Source organism: Ambystoma mexicanum, chromosome 1p, assembly GCF_040938575.1.
Source record: "Ambystoma mexicanum isolate Mex_15411 chromosome 1p, UKY_AmexF1_1, whole genome shotgun sequence".
Taxonomy (NCBI): domain Eukaryota; kingdom Metazoa; phylum Chordata; class Amphibia; order Caudata; family Ambystomatidae; genus Ambystoma; species Ambystoma mexicanum.
The window spans coordinates 1,255,513,827-1,255,536,761 of record NC_090921.1 but is presented as its reverse complement, the minus strand read 5'-3'; the positions used below and the strand labels follow the sequence as shown (position 1 = coordinate 1,255,536,761).

Genomic DNA, 22,935 nt, shown 5'->3' with positions numbered 1-22,935 from the left:
CTAAATACGTCTAGTCATGTGCTAAGTGAAACGTGTGCCGTGGTAGGCTATAGGCAGTGTGAGTTGGCAGTGATTAACATCCTAGATGTTTCCAATAGGGTGGCCTGCCGTGTGCCGGGTGCTTGGGATAGCAGAATACATGGTGCCTGAGAGGAGCTTAGCAAACAATGTTTGTGCCCGAATGCGTCTGGGGCACGTGCCCTTTGTCTCATAACTGGCTTGTAGATAATAAGCGGTGCGGGCACATGAAGCGAGTGCTCCCGGGCTAAAAATCATAATTGACTATATTCAGGAATCAAAGCATGGGTTAAAGACCTGCCAAAATCCTGTTCACAGGAAATGTTGGCATTGATTATTGTGATGCCCAAAAACTGTATGAATTCTGTGTTGAGAGGGACGCCATGCGGTCTTAGTTTCGTGGAATCGAGCTACATGGAATGCAATGCGCAAGTGGGCAATGTTTGGTGCATCGGTTGCACGGCGAACAATTTGCGTGCATGGATAGTTAGGAAGAGTCTGTGCAAGGTCCGAAAGGTAACGTGTGAGTAAATACAAATATTGGTGTGTTCAAATAGTGAAGGAAATGGCTGAATGGAGCTTACCTGAGGAGCAGTGTAGGACTCGCGTTCAGTCAGCTGCGCGGCTTGCCCTGTCATTGCAGTGCCGGCCGTTACATCCATCCCACTGTTTACAGCACAAGCATGTTCAACGTGGTGACATTGCACTGAGTGTGTTAATATATATATATATATATATATATATATATATATATATATGGCGCATGATTCAATGCGGCAATAGGAAGTGTGCCCTAATAATGCCTGTCCCCTCCATGTTTGTGAACTGTGTGATAACACGAGGCAGGCCTCCACTCGATGGTGTGAAGGGGGTGCACGTAATTGTTGTCCAGAGTGGAATCTCCACTCCCCGCTGCTCTGTGCAGGAGTTTGGTCTGAGTGAGCAAGGGGAGTTGGTGGATTATAAGGTTGCAGATTACTGGGTCGAGGCGGTGGGTTCAGTATAGTGGACCCGGTTCAATCCTGGTCCAATCCAGGATTGTGATTAGTTGAAGGCATGGTTCAGGATGGCTGGGGTGGAAAGGCGTTGGAAAAGGGAAAAGATAAAAAGCAAAGAGATTGATATGTGACCCTAGGCCGACAGTTGTTGCCCTTGGTCCCAGGTAGTCCACACATCTTCATGTCCAGAGCATGGGTGTAGGTTAATAACCAAAAGTTGCATTATATATTTGTATCGTAGTTGGTGCATGTTGTGCTGCTGCTAAATGACATTCCTAAATATAATTATTCACAAAAATACATTAAATTCATGTTCCTTGTTCAGTCCGGTTGTTAACAGCCTCTGTTTGCGGATCAGTTTTGCTTCCTGTTGTCGGAGGTGAAGTTTGCAATGCCCTTCTGTTATGTCGCAGGAGACCAGTTCGAGTCCAACAAAGCGGATGTCCTTCTTGTTGTCCAACTGGTGTTTTTCCTGCCAATGATTGGCAAGAGGATACCTTGTGTTTTGGGATCTCAGTAGGTTAAGGTGCTCCCCAATCCTGACACGCAGCTCTCTTATCGTGCTGCCTACGTACATTAGGCCGCATACACAAAATTATGGCATTTTCAACAAACTTGGAGTGGCAGTTGATAAACTGCTTTATGTTATGCTTGTTGGTGCCTTGGAACATGATGGAGTTGGTGGTGCTGGCACAAGGGTACATTGTACAGGTGCTACATTTGTGGAACCCTTTGACTTGCAATGTTCGTAACCAGTTCATATTGGGGGTTGGTGGTTGATGTCATGAAGGAAGGGCTAAGGATGTTTTTGAGTGTTGGTGATTTCTTGAAAGAAAATAGTGGTGCTACAGAGACCCAGGTTTTATATCTTGGTCAATCTGTAAGAGATGCCAGTGTTTCTGATGATTTGCTGGATTCTGTGGCTATCCTGGTTATATTGTGTCACACATCTCATGTGGATGTCTTGAGATTCCCTATTTGTTTCGTTTGGCGTCAGGAGGGTTTTCCTGTTGATTTCACTTGTCTCTTTATCTGCTTTCATTACTATGTTGTTAGGGTAGCCTCTGGATATAAATCTCTCTCTTAGTAGTTTGCATTTATCCTGAAAATCTAACTCATTCCTGCAATTTCTTCGAGCTCGTGTGTACACCACCCTTCTTGTGACAGCTTGTATCAGAAGATTTAACAACAGAACAACTAGGAGAGCAGTAAGAACTGCACTTGTTGAAAATAGACTCCTTCAAAGTTAAGTTCACTAACCTTCCTTCTCATCTGACGACCAGATTCCCCACTTTCACTTGCTGCCTGGCTGATGCACTTGCTAACCTTTCTGATAGTCAGCCAGCCAGCCAGCCCCTCCCCATACTGGTAGACATTAACATTTGGTTTGAGCAAGAGCAAGAGCACAACACTGTTACAAAGCCACTCTCCACTCAGCAAACCTCAGTGTGATACCACAAACAACTAGGTAAAGGGCCCACCCACAAAGCTGGGCACACAATAGATGCATCCTCGTGCCACAGGAGCATCACCACCATTTGCTCACTAGTACTGTTACCCAAGGAAGACCATCAAGCCACCGAGCCATCCCTTTCACCATCTTCACTGAAGCACCAATGGACATAAACTCCTCCAAAGTTTGCCAATGTTTTCAAGACAATAGAAAGAGATCTGTTTGAACAAACATAGCATGTTCAAAACCCATCACACAACTGGAACACAGACTGGAACACCAGGTAACCAACCTATTGACATCCACCACTGGATGAACTCCACTCAGGATTGCATAGAACAAAAAAAGCCATTCAAACACTCACAGTAGAAACACACCACCAAAGCTTTACTCTGAAGATCAGTCAAATCAAAGAAGAAAACTGAAAGCTCAAGGACATCTGGTGAAAAAACTACCCTCTGAGAGACAAATTGGCCTCCATTAGCATTACCATTACCACAGAGTGGATACCTATCAAGTCAAAAGTAGCCCGTTATTCACTCGAATCGAATAAGCTTGGCACAATCAGAATTAAGTATATAAATCATCAAAGAATACAAAAGTTCTGCAGCAATATTCCTCCAACACCAGCACAAGAACCTCATTGTGACCAACTTCATTATCAACATTCTACAAACGTAAGACCAGTTAGGCAGGAAAGGACCAACCAAACCTCATGCAACTAGGGAAATACTAACGGCAAAACACCCTACTCTGACATTAATATCCATCCATTCACCACCCAGACAGTCCACTCCACACACAACTCAAGCAAACAAGCAAGATTGCTGGAACATCTATGCCCTTGCAACATCTACAAAATAATAAGTAAGCAACCCAGATTAGCACCAGCTTTTCTTGGCCTGCTCAACATCTATGTGGAGCAAGGGGCCACCCTCTCACCTTCATAACAACCTTCATCAAACTTCTAATTAAAACCCCACAACCAACCCGAATGACCCACCAAACTACAATCCAGTCTCCAACACATTTCTTGCTGCCAACATTTTTGTCAAATTCATCTACCAACAAATATGGGAATAGTTTGAAAACAACAACTTGCTCTGAGTCACAACACAAATTCAGGCCAGCAAGAGCAACACAATCCACAATATCTTTTATATGGACCCACCTAAAGTATAAGGGATGAAACTGACTCACAGAGTGGACTCTTCTTATTCAGCATGGCAGCTGCCTTCGACACCATCAGCCATGAAATCTTACCAAAAAACTAGAGGACAGTAGAGTACCAAGACAGTACTTATGGCCCCTTTCAGGTCACCTCCTTGCAACCTGACATGCAGAGTCTGCCCAATATCAAGCCTCTGACCCCTTTCTCTTCAGCGTGCAGATGACCTCACTACTGTATCCTATTAACAACTGCTTCAACTAGATGACATGCAATTTTCCAAACTCACACATGATCCAACAACAAACATGCTAGACCTCAGCACATGGCTTACTCATGAGGACTCTTCAATTAATTCAAAAAGACTTAAGCTTCGCCTGACAAAAAAGCACTTATAATCTGTGGCACAGCTTCATCAAACTCTACACCAATCCCTTGGCTGGACATAACAGCCTCCAGTCTACTGCCCATGTCAGTGGTGAGGAACCTTGGAATTACATTGAACACCACGATCTGATAAGGAACCACAGGTTAAAGCCACCATTATGAGCTTCTTCTTCTAACTCTGTACTATCTGACACATTATGCCTTCCGTGAACTTCCAGAACAGAGCCATGGCACTCATCATACTGGTGCTATCAAGAGTAGAATACACCAGCAGCCTGTACCTTGCACTCCGCACACTACACTGGCTCTGGATTAAAAGCAGAATTCCCTTTAAAGCCCTATGCATCTCCCGTTCTGCCTTGCATGCAGCGGCCTGGAATCCATAACACTCTAAGTACTAGCAAGAACACTTTGTTAAAGCCAGGATACATCATTAATGGTGCCAATCTTAAATAGGAAATGCCACAGAGAACCCTCCTTCTCTCAATTGGCAATTAAACTCTGGAACTCTGTGCCCAAGCCTCTTGGCATAAAAGAAGCTCATCTGGCCTTCAGGAAACAGCTGAAAACCTGGTTATTCAATGAGGCCATACATCTGCTCAGGTCAAGTACCTAAACTTTAACCAACAACATCCCCAATCCATGGCAGTACTTTTCCATTGGTTGGCTCCCATAATTTCTCAACCCATCTTCATGTCACCTCTCTCTCCTACACAACAAAATGACTCCTCTCTAATTCTCCTACCACCCTGCACCACATACACAAATCCTCCTCACATGGCCAATGTAGGCCTATCAATTTCTCCACCAACCCTTAATCGAGCAATTGCTAAGCTCCCCTCTTTAGTCCTATCGCGCATACTCCCATATCTACTGCTAACCCGGACGCTTAGTGCTTCAGAGTATCAGATCTTGGGCTCTCCCTTTTGGGTCCCAAAGTGGCACCACCAAACCCATACAAACAGAACAGCACTCCCGACTCGGTGGACTTTGACTAGCACTCATCCACACACCTTCCACAACCCCTGTTGACCCCAAATTCATTGTACAGTGCTCCGTTGCTTCCCAGCTAGGTTTGTTCTTTGTAGACCAAAGACAAATACCTCACCACAGGCTTCACAAAGGGTGACGCCGCTAGCGACCTTGCCCTTCCCCCTTCTCTTACCACGCCAAGCCCAGCAGAAGTCTGCTTCATACGACCACTCCACGTTAGTGTACGTTGCATTACATTGGTGATTCCTTGACATCAGTGATGTCACTGAATAATGTGTTTATGATGTCATATCATATTTTTGCATTAGCTGCACATTTTCTTTACAGATCTGCTTGAGTCCCTAAAGACCAACTCCGTTCCGTTGCTGACGGTGCGCCATATAAATACCTTCAACATTATAATTAACGTTAACATTTCTCAAGCTGTGTATAGCTTTTTCATTTCTTACATGCTTGTGAGATGTGTTAAAATTACTGTGACATGTTATATACCACATCTAACAACATTTTAGACCACAAGGACACCTTTTTGTGATCTGTAGTCGGCAGCAGGGTGGGCGGGCTAAGGTGCATCCGGTCAGATAAAAATCAAACTACCGACGTTAGCACTTAGGTGTTGTTGAGGCCCACTGATGACATTTTTTACTTTTGCAAAAGAGAGTGTAAAAGTAAAGCGTAAAACCAAGCAATTACACTGTTACTCTTTGTTCTTTTTGCTACATTATGTAAGAAATGTAAATGCTGCCTGCACAGCACTCTTTACAGATGACATTTACAATGGATTTATATGGAACCCCTTCTTTTAGCTGGATTTAAATGGAGGCGGATTCCATAGGAATCCATTAATTTTACACTGCATGAAAATTCCAAGCAGATCTAAAATGAACTAGACTTTGAAGATGAATAACGAAAGCATGGCGGAAACGCTATTTCTGTTTTGTGCCACTTCTCTGCCTTGAAAAATGGTCTGGAGTGTCAAAGCAAGGCATAAACGCCATGCACCTTGCTTTTAATAATTAGGTTACTGCTTCTCCCAAAAGTAGATCTGAGACTGATCTAATCTGACAATATGAAACCATCAGTCACATGCTCTCCACTGGCTCTGCCTCACTGGGACTGAAAATTACCTTCAAACTGACCCCCTGCTCAAATACACGCTTTGAGTCAGCATCTCATATATGGGCAGCTAAATTCACACTTGTAATGGCGTCATCCCATACAATGATCTCGGGATTCCAACTGCGCCAGGAAACGATTCAGTTTGTTGTGTGCGCGTTATAAATATCTCAAAATGGATGACCCAAAACTATTGAAATCTACAAACTCTAACCATGAATCCCTATCTAATTAACATGCCCATTTTTTCTCGACCTTGGAAAGTATTCAGCGTATATAGAAACAGCCCTACGTTTATCAATTGTGGGGAATATATTTTCTGGTTTAGTGCCTCTTTCTAATTGCTATTATCTTCTTTCTAATGAAATTTCTTATACAAGAGAGAATTAGAAAAACTCCTGTATTCTCTAGTCTAACGTGTATTTGACACAAGTAAATTGCATTAAGGCCTTATTCAGCATAGATGTGCGTCCTGCATAGCGCATTTCTAGCTCTCGTTTCCACTAGGTCGCTTCTTTCCAAACTTCATGAAAAGGCTAAACAATCTGGTGCCAGATTACAGAAACCTTGCACCAGTGCAAGTGCAAAGTTTGCATGGTATTAGCACTAGGGTAGAGGTTGCCCTATTTTGAAAAACACTGGGACACATTTAAAAACCATTGCACCTCCACAAGTGCAGTTTGGCATGGTATAAGCACTAGCGCTAAAATTGCCCTAGTGCTAAAAAGATACATTTTCACTACATGTTTGCACCAGGGCCAAGTTTGCCCTAGTAGTAACACGGAATGGTATTAGCACTAGGGAAAACTTTGCTCTGATGCAAAAATGCATCAAAAATGTATCTTTTTAGCACTAGGGAAACGTTAGCCCTGGTGCTTTCAATATACCAAACTGCAGTTGTCGAGGTGCAATGTTTTTTTTAATGTGTCCCAGTGTTTTAAAAAATATGGCAAATTTTGCCCGATTGCTAATACCCTGCAAACTTTGAACTTGCACTCTGTAACTCTATGTGAATAGCGTGACATCCCACGTCTACAAGGGTGCTCTCCACAATGACACCCCCGTCTACTAGGAAGCTCATGTCTGAGCACATGACAAGCATGGGGTGCGCTTTCCATAAGGGAGCACAGGAGTGAGGCTTTGACGCAACACCAGATGGGGCAGCACTGAGTTATAAGATGATAGTTGCCTTGCTAGCGGGGTTACCTCAAAGCAGGATGTTTTAATGCACGGCAGAGTTTACCTGATAATTGAATTTACCACTCAATGTTCTATGCTAGAATAATGCTAGTTACTCCAGGGGTTATTATTTATGTGAGGATATTTCATCACACTGCCCCTCTAATAAGGGGAAACATCACCACATGGGTGACATATTATAATATTTCAACTTAGAAGAAGGGGTATTTACATTACATTTCGCCTTTTCACACTGGTTGGTTAAATTGTGCCCTCTAATCTTACAGCTTGAGTTTATTTTTCACAACATAAGTCACCATAAGGTCAATTGTTTATGTCACGATACTATCCCCTCCCATGTATGTTTTTTAATGGCATGACCTAGTAAAATGGTACCACCAGGGTAAGTAGTATCAAGATATTTGACCTTATCTCCATGGTTGTTCTAGTATTGCCCCAAGCAGCAGCTTATTTATGCCATGAGAGGTAGTTCATGCTGTTTTTCCCCTTACCACAGTGTGATTACCAATGTCCTAATATTTCACTTTACCATCTGGGTATATGACAGTTAACTTTACCAGGTGTTGTTACAAAGGAGAATATTCACGTTTACCTGCCCCAGCATTTACTTTTGTCTTGGAGGCAGGGGAGTATCCAGCATTGCAAGAGTAGAGGACAGGGGGGCAAGGGACAGCCACGAAAAAAGTCCTGTTACTTTCCCCCCAAATTCACTTTGGATAATGAATGCTAAACTGACACGCAATCGTTCCCCACACCCCCATATGATGACTTGACTCTGTATCCTCTCTCTGCAACATTCAGACAAGAGTGGGACATGGAGCTGTGGGATCCTGCTCTGCATCTGGCTGTGCGCCTTATTAGGCCTGCAGTGCGATCAACGGCCTGGAGTGGGACACAGAGCGTGCTCCTGCTATGCCCCCTGTTGTGCATAGAGGGTGGAGAGCCGGAGCGTATGGCCACAATGCTGTTTGTGTGCTGATACAGGCGGCTGTTCTACAGGCAGCCAGGCAGAGCATGAGCACACAGCAACACTGCTGTCCCAGACAAGATGCTCAGACAAAGAAATCATGTTGCTATCCCGAAATGCCAGTCTAGCCAAGTAATAACACGCACCATGCTTGGTTTGTTATGGATGCTAATAGAAAAGCTCATGCCGCAGTAGGCAAGGGTTACACTGGCTGCCCCCAAATGCCAGTCTTGTCAAGTAATAACACATACCATACTTTGTTTATCATAGATGCCCATAACAAAGTCATGCCACAGTAAGAAAGGGCTAGACTGGCCTCCCTCAAATGCAGTCTAGCAGGGTAATAACAGAATTCATACTTGGTTCTAAACCAAGTATGCTATGGATTATTACTTAGCTATGCTGGCATTTGGGGGCAACCAGTCTAGCAATTTCCTACCGTTTTATGACTTTTTTAATGGGCATTTTTGATAAACCAACAGTTTACCAAAGATGCTATGAAAAAACGTCATCATGCCACAATAAGAAAGGGCTAGACTAGCTGCCCCTAAATGACAGTTTAGCCAGGTATTAACACATACAATGCTTGGTTTATCATGTATGCCCATTAAAAAAGTGTCAGTGCCATTATGGTACACTTTCCCCCACCTCCACACAGCAAAATCTGCTCCTCCTCTCACTCCTAGCACAAACACATGCACACACCCACCCAGTCACACAACGTTCACTCACTACACCTACATCATAAATACACAGTACAACACCAGGAATGCATAAACATACACCCACACATAAAATTAATATGTTCTTACATGTTCCAGTGCTGCTCCATCTTCACCAGAAAGAAGGCCTGGCCTCCAAGCAGCCTGCCGACTCCCACCTCCACTTCTCAGACAGGGAAGAAGGAGAGCTTCCTGGTTTCCTGTCATGCGTAGTGGGGCCAGAGTTAGACAGAAAGTAACATTCTAGTAGCAGCGCGACGCACACGCTGCACCTAGAATGTTACTTATTTACGTTTCTGATGTCAGACTAGCGAATGCATCCAGGACTGGAGCTGTATGCAGAACACACAGCACTATCTGGTGTCCATGTCCCGCATCGCTCCAGGCTGCAGATGCTGCACCTGTTTGCCGTGTGCATCTGCTCCGATGGCAGCACCCTCATTCTTAGGGTGGCCAACTTTACAAATTGGTTTCACAGGACACTTTGGACGTCGTAGCGCATAAGAAGCATCCTGCAGTGCACGCAATAGCATACAATATCATTTGCACCTCCAATCAACTTTTATGATACCATTAGTGGCAGATGGTATTTTTACATATACACACATACATAACAAACAAAAAAATACAACTGCAGGGCCATTACAGATGCAGGACACTCATCTATTAGAGCTCTGTCCGGTCTCTGTGGTGAAAAATATATGAAAACCTCCTAATTTGCACAACGATTGCACCAACAGAAGTGACTTCACAGAATATGACATTGCAAGGAGCATCATCGGTCTGTGATAATTGGAGGCACCATGGAAGTGACTTTAAAATAAGTTGCCATAAGTAAGCCAGGTGGCAAATAACTTTGTGGTGCAAAATACCTAAATTGCACTAATATTATATATGGAGCAACTCTATAGTCATTTGGCTTTTTTATAATAGCATGATATATTAACATAAGCTATGAAGTGAATCACTTATGGAACTGCAGATAAGACACAGTGCCTAGGATCACACACTTTGGTTAAATGGTGAAGCCGGTATAAGGACAATATAAGCAACTGAACACATCTTAAGCAACTAAAGACATCTTCCTATGTTTAGTTGATAAAGATATTTATTAAGGTTTTGCTTTGCATTTCATGTGCTTAAATAATACTTATATTTATAGCAATGCCCTGGAAGCTGACCACATTACATAATAGACTAGCCTTTCATAATAAACTAACTTTACACAATATGCTTCGTCATAGAAATATGTTGAGCAATGAGAGTATGGCTTTAGTTGTATTCTCCCCATCCTGCATTCAAAGTCACAATAGCATTGTGCAGATTAATGTGAGCCAAGAAATCCCTCTTTGGTTTTAAAGCCCATAATCATTACTTCATAAAGCATGCAGCATTGTGCACCCTTCTCACTCTGGCTCACCCCCATTCACTTTTCTTAAGGGACAACAGTCCCTGCTAATAGTCCCCCCTACATCCCATTAGTGCCTAATGGTGCCCATTGTAATGCCCAGTTGATACAGAGCAACGTGTCAGGCCCCTGGGAGAGACGCTTTGCTGCTCGGAGTTCGAACTAACACATGAAAGTGTGAGTCCTGGAGAGGCGGACTCACTAGGGTGTGTCTTGCGTCTTGCATGTCTTAACATGTCCGCCTGCTCTTTCAGGTCTTTCTCCTGCCAAATCTGCTTGGTTTTCTGCCAACATGGATTGTCAAGCTGCTGAAAATCAAATAAATTCGTATGTAATCCACTTGATTTTTACACCTGGAAAAAACAGGCAGATTACATAGTGATTCATTGTAGATACTTTACCAGCTGCCTAGTGGTACAATAAATAGTAAAGATAATTTTGCCTGTGCTTAATTCTTTCTTTTTCCACTACGTGGTATAAATCATTCCAACTACACACAGAGGAACGTTTGCACAAAAGCGAACATGTAAGTTGTCCCTGCTGTGCAATTTAGGATTCAAAACAAAATGACCTCCATTTAATGAAAATGTTGCTCCAAACAAGTATACAGCGCCAGGTTGGTTTATCATGTGACCTGTGCACTTTTAAAGTCATCTGTATAAAACAGAGCATTATTTTAGGTCTTCAAACCCAACCATTAAGACATATTTGCACCAACTTTAGCTGGGAAGGTACATGGACAAGTAATTACGTTTTAGACTAGTCTCAAATCCTGAATTCATCACTTCCCCAAAGTGTGCAAAGCTGAGCAAATCATATAATCTGATTGTGCCTTTTCAGCCCACATCAGCCGCCCCTAGATGTGACTGTTTGTAGTATTCCTTGTTCTAAAAAATAAAACATCACTCATGGATTACGAAACTTGCGTAGCTCCATATATAACAATGGTGTCAATTTATATTCACCATACAACGGAGCAGAGGTTGTTTCCAAATGTCTGAGTCGCACATAGGATATCTGCATGGATCGTGGATTTGCAGGAAGTTCTTTGTAATGTAACATGATTGTCTCGTCAGATTACATCTACTTACACTGGTGTTCTGTGCCACAATCTGTATTGTTATATTTATCGTATGCTGGCTGTTTATTGTTTATGATTTTAGGTTGTGATTGTGTATGATATTTTGTCTAATGGCAAATTCTGTTGAATGAAGGTATGATGATGAGGGTTGCATTTCCAATTGCTGTTGCATCCTTGCAATCTCTCACAGCCTCAACTCAATCAAAAATGTGCCACATAAATGCTGCATAAAATACAATTGTGTGCTGCAAAATGTCAGTCTTTGGGCCACAACATGCCCCATTCAACGTGGCAGTGTTTTGGTCGAAGGTGAGGAGGTAGGTCTGTCTTTCACAGCAAGTTGCTGGGACCCCAGCATCTCCTCTGCGGCCTATTGGGTTTAGCCACATTTTCCAGGGAAGCTCAATAGAGAAGCTGAGATGAGGGTCTCCTTGCTCGGAGGAGCAATCATCCTCGATTCTCCCCAGCCATGTCTAGAATACATGGTGCGGGGGTGTGCACTACATGGAAGTGGCGGTAATCTAGAATGGTGGTAAGTTGGAGTGGGTGGAACGTTACAAGAGGTGAAAGGTGAAGCGGAGCAGATGCAGTACAAAGGGGCGGGGCAGATGGGAAAGAAAGAGAAGCAAACTGACCTTTCCACACTCCTTACTTTGCCTGTCTTTTGCTCGAGGCGTGTACTGTTGTTAATAGCTCGACTGTTGGATAAATGTTGAATGCAAGCTAAATACTTTTTGAGGCATTTTTATTTGTGAATCACTTCTCGGGTTCTTGTTCAGGGGTCAGCAATGCACTGTTTTTATTTTTCATGTTGTGTCAAGGACAGTGTTCCTTATGGGTGCTAGGGTAAGGGTAGTTTGGTGGAAGGGGAGCGCAGTAGCGCGACTGTTGGAAGACGACTAGCGTATGGAAAGTGAGAGGGGTGTTGGAGATTGATGGAAGGTGCAGACTAGCAAATACAAGGGATAAGGACCGGTGGCTTATGGGAGGAGAACAAGGAGCAGATGATGTTGAAAGAGGAGGAGAGTAGAAGATTTTAGGAGTGGTGCGGGAGAGCAGGTGATTTGTAAGGGATGAGTGGAGGGAAAGGCAGAGCCGCTTTCCCACTTGAACAAACTGATTCCAGGAAAATCACTATGCCAGCAAAACCTTAAAACCCCTGAAATATGTGTCTCTAATGTTAATTGTTGCACGTGTGACAGCCATTAACTCCTCCCAGCCCAAACTCTGCCTCTACTTCCTGTCTACCATGGGCAGCCATTAACTCCTCCCAGCCCAAACTCTGCCTCTCCTTCCTGTCTACCATGGGCAGCCAATAACTCCTCCCAGCGCAAACTCTGCCTCTACTTCCTGTCTACCATGGCCCCTCCGCCAATCGTGCCCATGGGGCTTTGTGCCTTAAACCTGCCACTGGTGTAGTGGTGGGTGGAGTGGGCCATCTAGGGCAGATATGTGTGTGCCTGGGAATTCTGACAATGTGCTGACACGCCAGTAGAGCCGTGGTAGTGTCAGGCATGTGTTGGACTGTGCCCCAGCCATACCTGTCTTTTCCCCCCTGCCTTCACTCCCTGCATGGTTGCGCCTTCATTTGCACTTGGAAAAACTGCAGAATCGTGGTCAGGCCTATTTGCTGTTATCCCCACTGTTAATTGTACTATATGCACTTACTCTGCCTGTGCAGACTATTATTGTTTCGGAATTTCAAGGGCTCTGAACGACTGTTGTTTTCCCCTGTGTTCCCTTCCTCCTTGAGCGCTTTGAAACACTTTCCTTGTGTATAGGTGCTTTATATATAAGCATTACCATACCATACCATACCTGCATTTCAGAGGCATGTTGGGGGAAATTAACTATGTTTATTGCTAATTCACAGACAGCAGGGGCTGTTGAGGGCGATGGCATTGTAGAGAGTATGTAGTCAAAAGATGTGTTGAAAAAGGAAGCGTCCACACACTAGGTCAGCGGCAATGTGCTTGCCTTGGAAGCAAGACAACACGGAGCAACACAGGTTCGATCCCCGGGTCCGCGCTTAGGTACCTCTGGGTATTAAGCACTTTATAAATAACATATCATATCTCCCTTCTCGCTATACTATAATTGAATAGTTTTGGTTAGTAGGTGGTACTTTATTGCTACCTAATAGCCAAAACTAAAAATAGCAGCCATGAGGATGGTGTAGGTAGTTTTATATGCAGGACACAGATCATTAGCCATAAGAAAAAGGTACACATACCCAAATTGAGGTCTCATGTTATATTAGCAGACTGTAAAAGTGCTCAAGCATGCAGACAGATTGGAAGCAATGGGGAAGATGCACAACCCATTGCATAGAAGAGGTAGTGCATATGAATAATTAGAAGCTACCTGAAAGGTGCATGCATGCTAACATAGACTGCGATTAGAAGAGAGCTATGATTTTCAAGTTGTATTGGTATTAATAAGCGACAGAACAAATGAGCGTGTGTCCAATATATCAAGGCCATTATTATAATACATTAAGTGACACTGCAGCTACTTCATCCATGAGGGAGACATTTTGAAGAGAATACCCTCAGAACTAAATCAGTTTTATGGGCTGACAACCCAAACATTTTATAGAATGGAGATTTTGACAGGTTAGGCATAACAAGATTAAACATATTGCCCAGGATCACAAATGCTGATTGTGCAGTGAAGCTGGGATTTGAGCCAATCTGAAATGTCTGTACTTGACACATTGTTTCCCAGTTCTTATCATGGAGCAAAGTACAATTATTTGTGAATTATTTGTGAATAATTGACTTTAATGAACCAAAATAATACCCTGTTTTTGTAGTACTGACTTGGAACATACATAAATCACATAATAACTTGACTTTGCAATATTAAAAACAAAACTTTATAGAAGTATGTCATGCAAAAAGAGAACGATACCAGCTTCATGCTATCCATCATCAAGGAGAGTATACAAGTACACAAATATCAATTGGTGTGAGCTTAAAAGATTCAATCTGGGGGTTTTTATTGGATTTTAAAGTTTTAAATACACCCAATACACAGTTGTGTTGCCTGTTATTTATAATGCGCAGAAGTAAGGTGTATAAGAAAATGACCAATTTCTAAGTACACCTGAACATATTCTTGCCAGAGGCTTGCCTTCACTCACATGGCCAACATAAACATGAAGATCAGGAAATGGGCCAAACAAGGGTACTACTAAGTGAGAAGTCAAACCATCTTGACGTCTTAATTACTTTTTACTGTTATAGCTAGCAGTGTCTTATGTGGTACACTGTTTTGTGCCGTAGCAGGTGTTACTATCACAAAAGCATATATAGGCAAGTCTATCAACCTCAGACTTTAAAAAGGCTGTGATTGCCTTTCTGGAATTTGGTACTACGATCTGGCATATGAATGCACATCTCTGTAATGAGTGTTAAACACACTGAGCAATCTTCTGCCGTTCAAATGTATCAATATGCATCTTCAACTTTCAGGACTGCACATGATCAATATATTCCTCACAGAAGGGTGAAAATGCTACAGTACATGTGATACAGTGAACGACAAACTGGGGCAGATTCTGAAAATTGAGTGTGATTGAAAAAAGTGCAAAGTATGTGCTTTTTTGCGCTCGTTTTAAAAATGTGCAAATCACCTTATTCTCAAAGGTGACTTGCCCATTTCAGGGGTGACTGAACAGTAGTGCAAAGATGCACTGCCCAGCCCCCTTAAATATATTAGTGCCAGGAGCATGCTCCCAAAACGAATGTATTACAAGCTCCCAGCACTCGCATGAGTGTGTGAAGCATATTTCAGAGTGGCAGGCCCTCCTGTCACTGCGAAATGTGGTAAAAAATAAAAAATGCACTTCTATCCTTCTTTGAAGGATAGGCATGTGTAAAGACGCCGGTGGGGGGTGTCTGTACTTCCGCTCTCTATATGGTAGAGGAGAGGCACAGAGGACCCCAGCCACGCTTCTCTATTATTGGTACGTGGTTGAGCAATCAAGGCCTAGCTTCTCAGGAGGTGATGCAGGCTGGTTCTTAAGTACAGTGTAGTCCCCAAGCACCCACAAAGGAATGTCCGCACACTGTATTGGTTAAAACACAGTCTTTATATAATTAATATTCAAAGTTATGTACAGTATCACGATAACTCACTTTGTACTTGGAAAATCAACAATGGTAAATATATACAGTTCTAAAGTGGTACCACAAACGTTATTAGATCTCATTAAAGTGCATACGGTCAGAATGACACACAGATCAAAATAAAGAGGAAACCAGCAGTAGAGAGAGGAAGGAAAATAAGATGGTTGAATAATTGGCAGAATACTGGTCACTACCGTAAAGCACAGCTCTGTGTGGAGATCCCCCCACCTGGGCAACCTGTAGAACAAAGGTACAAGCCCAGTCCATATATTGTTCACAACAGTCTTCCCAATAGTTCTGCAACCCCAAAGTACCTGGCATTGTAGCGTTCCTCATCGGGGAATCGACGGCCCTTCTTGAGTGCCCTCCCTTTAAGGCAGGAGTCACGGGTCGTCGAACATCCAAAGGAGAACAGGTCGAGCTACGACGGTGAAGTGGCCACGTCGTTCCAAGCGGTGCTCGTTGACGGGGAAGCTTAAACGTCCTGCAAGGAAGAGGCATGCGGGGTACCTCGGTGTCGATAGTTCTGGACCGCAAAGAGTTTGAAGACCTGTGGCCAATGAAGGGCGTCGAGTCGTCGGCATCTCTGTGGTCTTTGGGTGGCGGGAAACCCACGGCGGATGCTCCTCAGCGCGTCGACGGTCACGCCTTCTCCAGCAGGATACAGCAGCGACGATGCCGACGAGAGCGTCCTTGGATTCGATAGTTCTTAGGCAAATGGGAGCATGGTGGCTCCAGTTGGCAACGGCAGTCGTCGACAGTGGCGGACAACTGTCCGGGTGCTTCTCCTCGGAGTTCCGCAGCAGTCCCCGTATCGGGTCGGCAGCCTTTCGAAGGTCTGTCTACTAGGGAGCTTTGGCAAAGATGAGCTGGTGCACGATGGTCCCTCATAGCTCGGGAAGAGGGCACCTTACCTGGTCCTCTCTGGGTCAGTCCTGGGAGGCACAGCAGCTTTCAGATTGTGAAGGCGAGCAACAGCAATTCTTCTCGTCCAGCAGGGCTTCAAGCTTAAGCTTCAGTTACTCCAGTTACACGTCGTAGTGGACTTCAGCTTCTGAACACGATTCCTAGCAGTGAGAGGACCCCAGATATACTGTTGATCTCCCATTCATTCCGCTGGGTCACACTCAAGCATCATGCAGGCAGGCCACCAATCAGGTGCATAGTGCATTCAGGCCATTCACTTCTCTCCAGAAACTCACAACAAGTTATGTGTATTGGGACAAGTACCGAGCCATTCAACACTCCACACTGCATTCATACCGGTTTCGGGCAGGGCTGTCTCAATCATTGTGTCAAACACCAGATACTAGACATCCACAAAACAGAATGCGTATTCGTCACACACTCCATTCACCCAGGTCCCACCCACAGGCGTACCCACAACATACGGTCGTTGAGAAGGCTCCAGCCAGTCTGGTTAGCACTTCCCCACACTACCATATAAGGAACTTCCACCCAACAGCCGGTCAGGGGGAAGGGACAGAGTCAGGGCTTCCCGGGACTTTGGGAAGATTAAGGTAACAGGCGCTGGAAGGCAAGAGGCCACGGGGCCATCTTGTCTCCATCAGAAATCTACTGATTCCAATGACAGGGCCTGGGCATCCCAAAATGGAGGACGCTCTGCGCACCAGTCAATTCAGCACAGAGCTGCCACCAGCCCGTAACCTGCTCTGTGGGCCACACACAGGTGCCCAAAAACATACACTAGGGGCACAGGGTTGTACCCCCACCCATGGGTGCCGTAAAGGTATCCCATGGGTCTGTTCACCAAACCAAAAGAGAGAGCTGCACCGCCAGGAGTCCCACATGAACTCCTGCGCGGAAAACACAACAGAACACACGATAAAAAGCAGTAAAGGACAAGGATACGGAGGCCCTGTCCCGCCGATGCATTTTCAGCATCACAGCATGCAAGGGCGGAGCAGCAGTTAACACTGCTATTCTTACACTTCAAAAATGCATGAAAGTTTAAAAAATGTACCTATTGTGCATTGGGCCTTCCCCTGTGCCTCGTTCAAACAAATGCAATGAAAGATCTTTAATTTTTGCTCATTGCAAAGAACATCCTATTTGTGGTTTCGGAATGCGCATTGACATGCACAACAATTACCCCTTATTTTCACAAACGACCAAAGGGAGTGAAAAAGCGCATCTGAATGTGAGCATTTAAGCATTTAAGAGACCCACACTCAGAGGCCGCATGTGGATTTGGGTGCACCTTTTTTGGCGCAAGTGATGAGATGCATTAGAGTATTGCATCACCTGTGCCAAAAAAAGTTTTGAGAATGTGCCCTACTGTGTGTTCTACTGTGAAAACAGAACGCTTTACAGCTTTACAGTGTTTATTGATCAGAATATAATGTAGATATGAAAGCATTTAGGCAGCGGTTTCAGAGCTACAGCAGAGCCCCATAACACATCAAGGCATGCTTTGGAAATAATGGGCTCTGACATCTGCGAAACTTACAACCATGTAAGACCCCCCCCCCCCAATGCGCCCCTTTCGCCCTACGATTGTAGGTGGACCTGCGGTGAAGACAGAAACCTTCATGAAGAAGAGATGGGGTCCAGTAGCATGGGAGGGGAGCTGGCAGCAGGATCCAAAACAGAAGTGGAGTGGGCAGACGTCTGAGAGAGGAAGCAGTGAAAAGAGTCGAGAGCAGCAGAAGGGAGCAGCGTGGCGAGGGAGAAGAAAAGCTTTGGATTTAGCCGATATAGAGGCTGGCACTGGATGAGGCCTGCCTGCACAGGCCGCCCTGCACTTGTGGTGTAAGGTGTGGGTTATGCAGGGCTTCCAGTTTTCTGTTTTTAATGATTTTTACACATACATGCAGACCGAAATCAATCTGCTTTCTGTCTGTATTTATTCATAACAATTGGAGAAACAAAAAACAGAAGAACAGGTCTTTCCGTCTGGTTCTCTATGATGTCAATCATGGCTCGCAGGGCAATCGCATTGCAGATTGGCAGCATGGAGAGTGTGTGGGCGCATAAGGTGATTAAAGTTCCATTAGCCACCAAGGATCATTGTAAAAATAACATGGGGTAGAGGGACCACTGGACAGGGTGGCAATTTTTAGGAACAAGGAAGTAAGGCCCGAAGTTCCACCAGGGTTACTGGGAGAATAAACCGGGCTCACAAAATCACCAGTGATTTTAGCACGAAAACTGGGGAGTTTAAGTGAATTTCCACACTACACTAAAAAAGGCCTCCTTGTGTTTTTAATATGTTATATCAAGACACCTTACTGGAAGGAAGATGGAGTTAGTGCATTGTAATATGCCTATGTGTGCAAATTAAAGAACATGGTAAAGGTTATTAAACATGGTCATTAGGTTTGTTTCTGTTTGGAATAAGGAAGCATTAGTGGACTGAAGCGAAAATTAACAGGTTTATCAGTTACTGCATTAATTTGTGTATAATTCTGCAATTTGAGAGAACATAGTTAGGGCCTTGGGTTTTTCTTTCCAATTAATAAATACATGCTTTGAAATTGTTTTCCTCTACAGACTGATAGGTTGGGCATTTGTGGTAGAGAAGTGAGGAAGTAGGTACCACTCATTGGGGCGGACAATAGAGCAGAGTGTCTCCACTCATTGGGGTGGGCAAGTGAGGTGGTTTAAATGGATCCTGATAACTGGTTGCATGCATGCTAGAAAATGACAATAATGGGGCGGCAGGAAGGAGATGGCAACAATGGAGGATTCTCCCAGCTCACTGGCAGCAACTATGATGCAAGACTTTAGAGCGATAAGGAGGAAGATAGAACAAGCAGAGAAGAGTCGAGGTCAGGAAGGGCAGAGGAGATGGTGTACAAGTTAGTGGGAGAAGGACAACTGTATGTGCAAGGTAATAACGGAGAGCAGGTAGGGGAAGAGAGGTAAGGAGCAAACCAGAGATAGAAATGATGTGTCAGACATGGATGACAATGAGATAGTTCTTGACATATCAAGCAGAGATAGATTAAATAATGAATGTGTATTATCCTTGTATCTCTCGGAGGTGGAGTGGACTTGGAAGACCAAGGCTTGTCTATCTCCTCATAAAGGTCTATTGTACTCATTGGAAGGGGTACAATCCTCCCCTAGTGAAGTCATACAATCTTCTTTTGGTCACATTGGAAACCATGTATGGAAAAGTCTATATACGTTTTTTTTTATTGGGGTGGGGGCAACACAACTTCAGGGTTGTTAGTGATTGTGTGCTGTCTGTTTCTGTATTCACCCACATTGCTGCTATTACATCTTTACCAAACTAACATCACCCACGATTTGAGTCCAGAGATTGATTTCTTCTACAGAAATCTGTGCCTTGTGCCTCAGATCCATTTGCTGAAAGTGAGACCCTGAGGACCACGTGCAAGTCCTCTCAATGACACCCCAGGGCCTCCAATGAAGGTAAGATACTTTGTTTTAAAGGGGGTCTCAATGAGGGATGTGCCCACGGGTCAGGTAATCATTTTGCCAGAGAAAGAGCTGCTTTTTATTCAGAGGATGATTCTGTAAATATTTTAAGATTTAATTGTCCTCTATTTGTTTTGTTGTGTCTGTTTATGGTAACTGTTATTCTTGATCTGTTAACAGCGCTTCTCAAACCCTCTTCTGGTCAGGTAACAGGTGGCTGTCAATAGTACAAGCACTTTAACCCATGCACAACATCGTTAGTTCAGGGAGTCAGATTTCTTGTGTGAAACGTTCCTGAATGAATGAGAAAAAAGGGTCTGTGCACAATTCAGAAACATCGGACAGCCATGCACTCCGCATGCACAGCTTACTGGATGTTCTAACTAGGAGCAAGATATTTGCACAGGGCTGATGGCAGACTATTCTGTAGGTGTGTGCTGAAAAGGAACCCTGTGCATGAGTTTGACGTCTGTCACTTTAGCCACCCCCAACCTCATTCATCTGAGTAGCCATAGACTTGTTTCTTCAGCAAGTGAGGATTCAGTGAATACTTTAATTTCCACACTTTCTATCCTAGCTCTGAATCCTTATTAGGCTCATATTTCTTCTGTTTCCCACCCTTTCTCTGGACCACATACAATGCTGATGTAATGGGGGAATAAACCACTTTTCGACACTAATGCATCAGGCATAGTTACTGGTTATTGAAAAATTGATAGTACCAGGCAGCTAAACAGCATCTCGGCATGGCTAGAAAGCATGCTGTTACTGAGTGGTCAATCAACGATCAATCTAGCACTGTTCTGCCATTGCAGGAGAGTGTCACAGGCTTCCTTAAAAGTTACTTTCTGCCTTCCTACTGTGTGGAATGGTATCAGGTAGATCAAAGCAAGCGAACGTCTTGCTAAGGGCATTCACATTTTGGAATAAATGACGGTATTTTACACTTGGTGATATCGAACAGCAATTTCCCAAAGAAGGTACATTTGATTTTCGCACAATTGCTTATTTAAGAGGGATTCTGGAGACCTTAGGATCAAAAGTTCACCAACAGCATTGGAATTTATTCTTCGGCTGGAAAGCAGAGGCAGCTACAAGGCATCTGAATCCAAGACCAGAGCTCCAAAAGACATGCAAGGGAAACCTGAAGAGTCTGTGAAAAGAACTGAAAGCAGAGTGAGAGAATGTGCCCATCCCTAAGAACAGAACAGGTTACTATAGGCTTTATTCTTGATCTGTTAACAGCGCTTCTCAAACCCTCTTCTGGTCAGGGAACAGGTGGCTGTCAATAGTACAAGCACCTTAACCCATGCACAACATCGTTAGTTCAGGGAGTCAGATTTCTTGTGTGAAACGTTCCTGAATGAATGAGAAAAAAGGGTCTGTCCGGCCTTGTCCAACAAAAGACATTCCAGAGGATATTTTAGAGTCGTAAAAGCATGCTGTGTTGAATCTTCCAACTGATCAGACAACAGATCAATCCAAAGCAGCTGCATCTGCCCCACTTTCCCCCAGAGGGGTGCAGGGTTTAGCAGATTCAATTCCAGAGCCTAGATCATTCATTCTGTTAGTGAACCCCCAGCCTATGGTCAATTTACAGCTATACAAATTACTGGGAGGCTCTACATTGCGATCGCTTTCAGCCATGCCAGTTTTCAATATTTTTGGTGTCTCACCCGCATCAACTGCATCTGCAACTTTTGAAGTGTTCCTTAATGCATCCCTTGGTACTGACATTGCAGAGTAGCCTTTGAGACATTTACCTGTGGCAGGCAATAGAATGGTGAATGTGCATGCATTATGGAGCTCCGCTGATCCATTTAATATTGTGCTAAACATTTCTAAAGATCCCATTAAAATTCCAGAAAAGTTGCAGGTTATCATTGATTATCAAAATCCTCCCTGTTCTGATCTCAACAAGCTGTAGAAAGCTGATTTTCCTCCCTGCACATTCATTTTTATTAAAGCAGAAAAGCAATTGACAATTACACGACCCCTTTAGGGAGGCAATAAAAGATGTCACCGACAGGCTGACCCACACAGATCATAGAAAGCTGCCTCAAGAATAGTGTGGACCAAGATCAACACATGCAGAAAAGCAAAGGGGAGAACCTGGCCATTATTCTTGAGAGACTGAAACAGTGTTTTGATCAGTTTTGGGGATCGCCAATGAAGCAACTACTCTGACACAAGCCATGCTATCTGCATTTGTAAGGGGGCTGCAGATCAAGATATCTGATACAATAAAGGGAGTGCTCATTGGCTTGGAAGGCAAGAGTTTAACTGAGGTGTTGTTAGCTGCACAGAATGTCCATTGAAAGACAGACACACAGAAAGAAACCACCACAGCTAGATTAATGGAGTTACAAATCCATCAGCTCCAGCCATCGCAAGGAAGGGTGGGATATTGAGCAGATTTTATGAGGAAGAGAGCATTGCAGAAGGAGATGAGCCTCTCCTAGTGTAGGTCAAGGAGGGGCTTGAGATAGACAGACAACAAATGTGTACAATGATCACTGAAATTATTGTATTATTGTAAAGGATTTGGACATTGGAAGTCTGCAAGCCCATAACAGCCAGCTTAATAGCATAGCATGACCAATGTAGCTCCCTCCCTCCTTTTTGCAGTCCTTGATAACACCTCCTGCTCCTACTACGGTTAATATATATTGGAACAACAAGGTGGCCAGTAATGTGTGATCCTTTTGCCCCTTATGTTAATTATGCTATTAGCGGAATATATGTTTCTTGTACTGTTGATATCAGAGCATCACCCTCAATTTGCGAGACTCTTAATTTCCACGTGTCCCCATTTCAGATGAAGTGGTAAATGCAGTTGTTATTGTGGTTGGCCAATCCCCTATTCAGTTACATGGCCTGTGAC

General features: G+C 43.9%; 1 protein-coding gene across 4 annotated transcripts in view; it reads left to right on the top strand.

Moving 5' to 3' along the window:
• Positions 1-22,935, top strand: part of LOC138452691 (leucine-rich repeat-containing protein 4B-like) — a 1,036,288-nt gene that overhangs the window by 566,514 nt on the left and 446,839 nt on the right. The window lies entirely within an intron of this gene.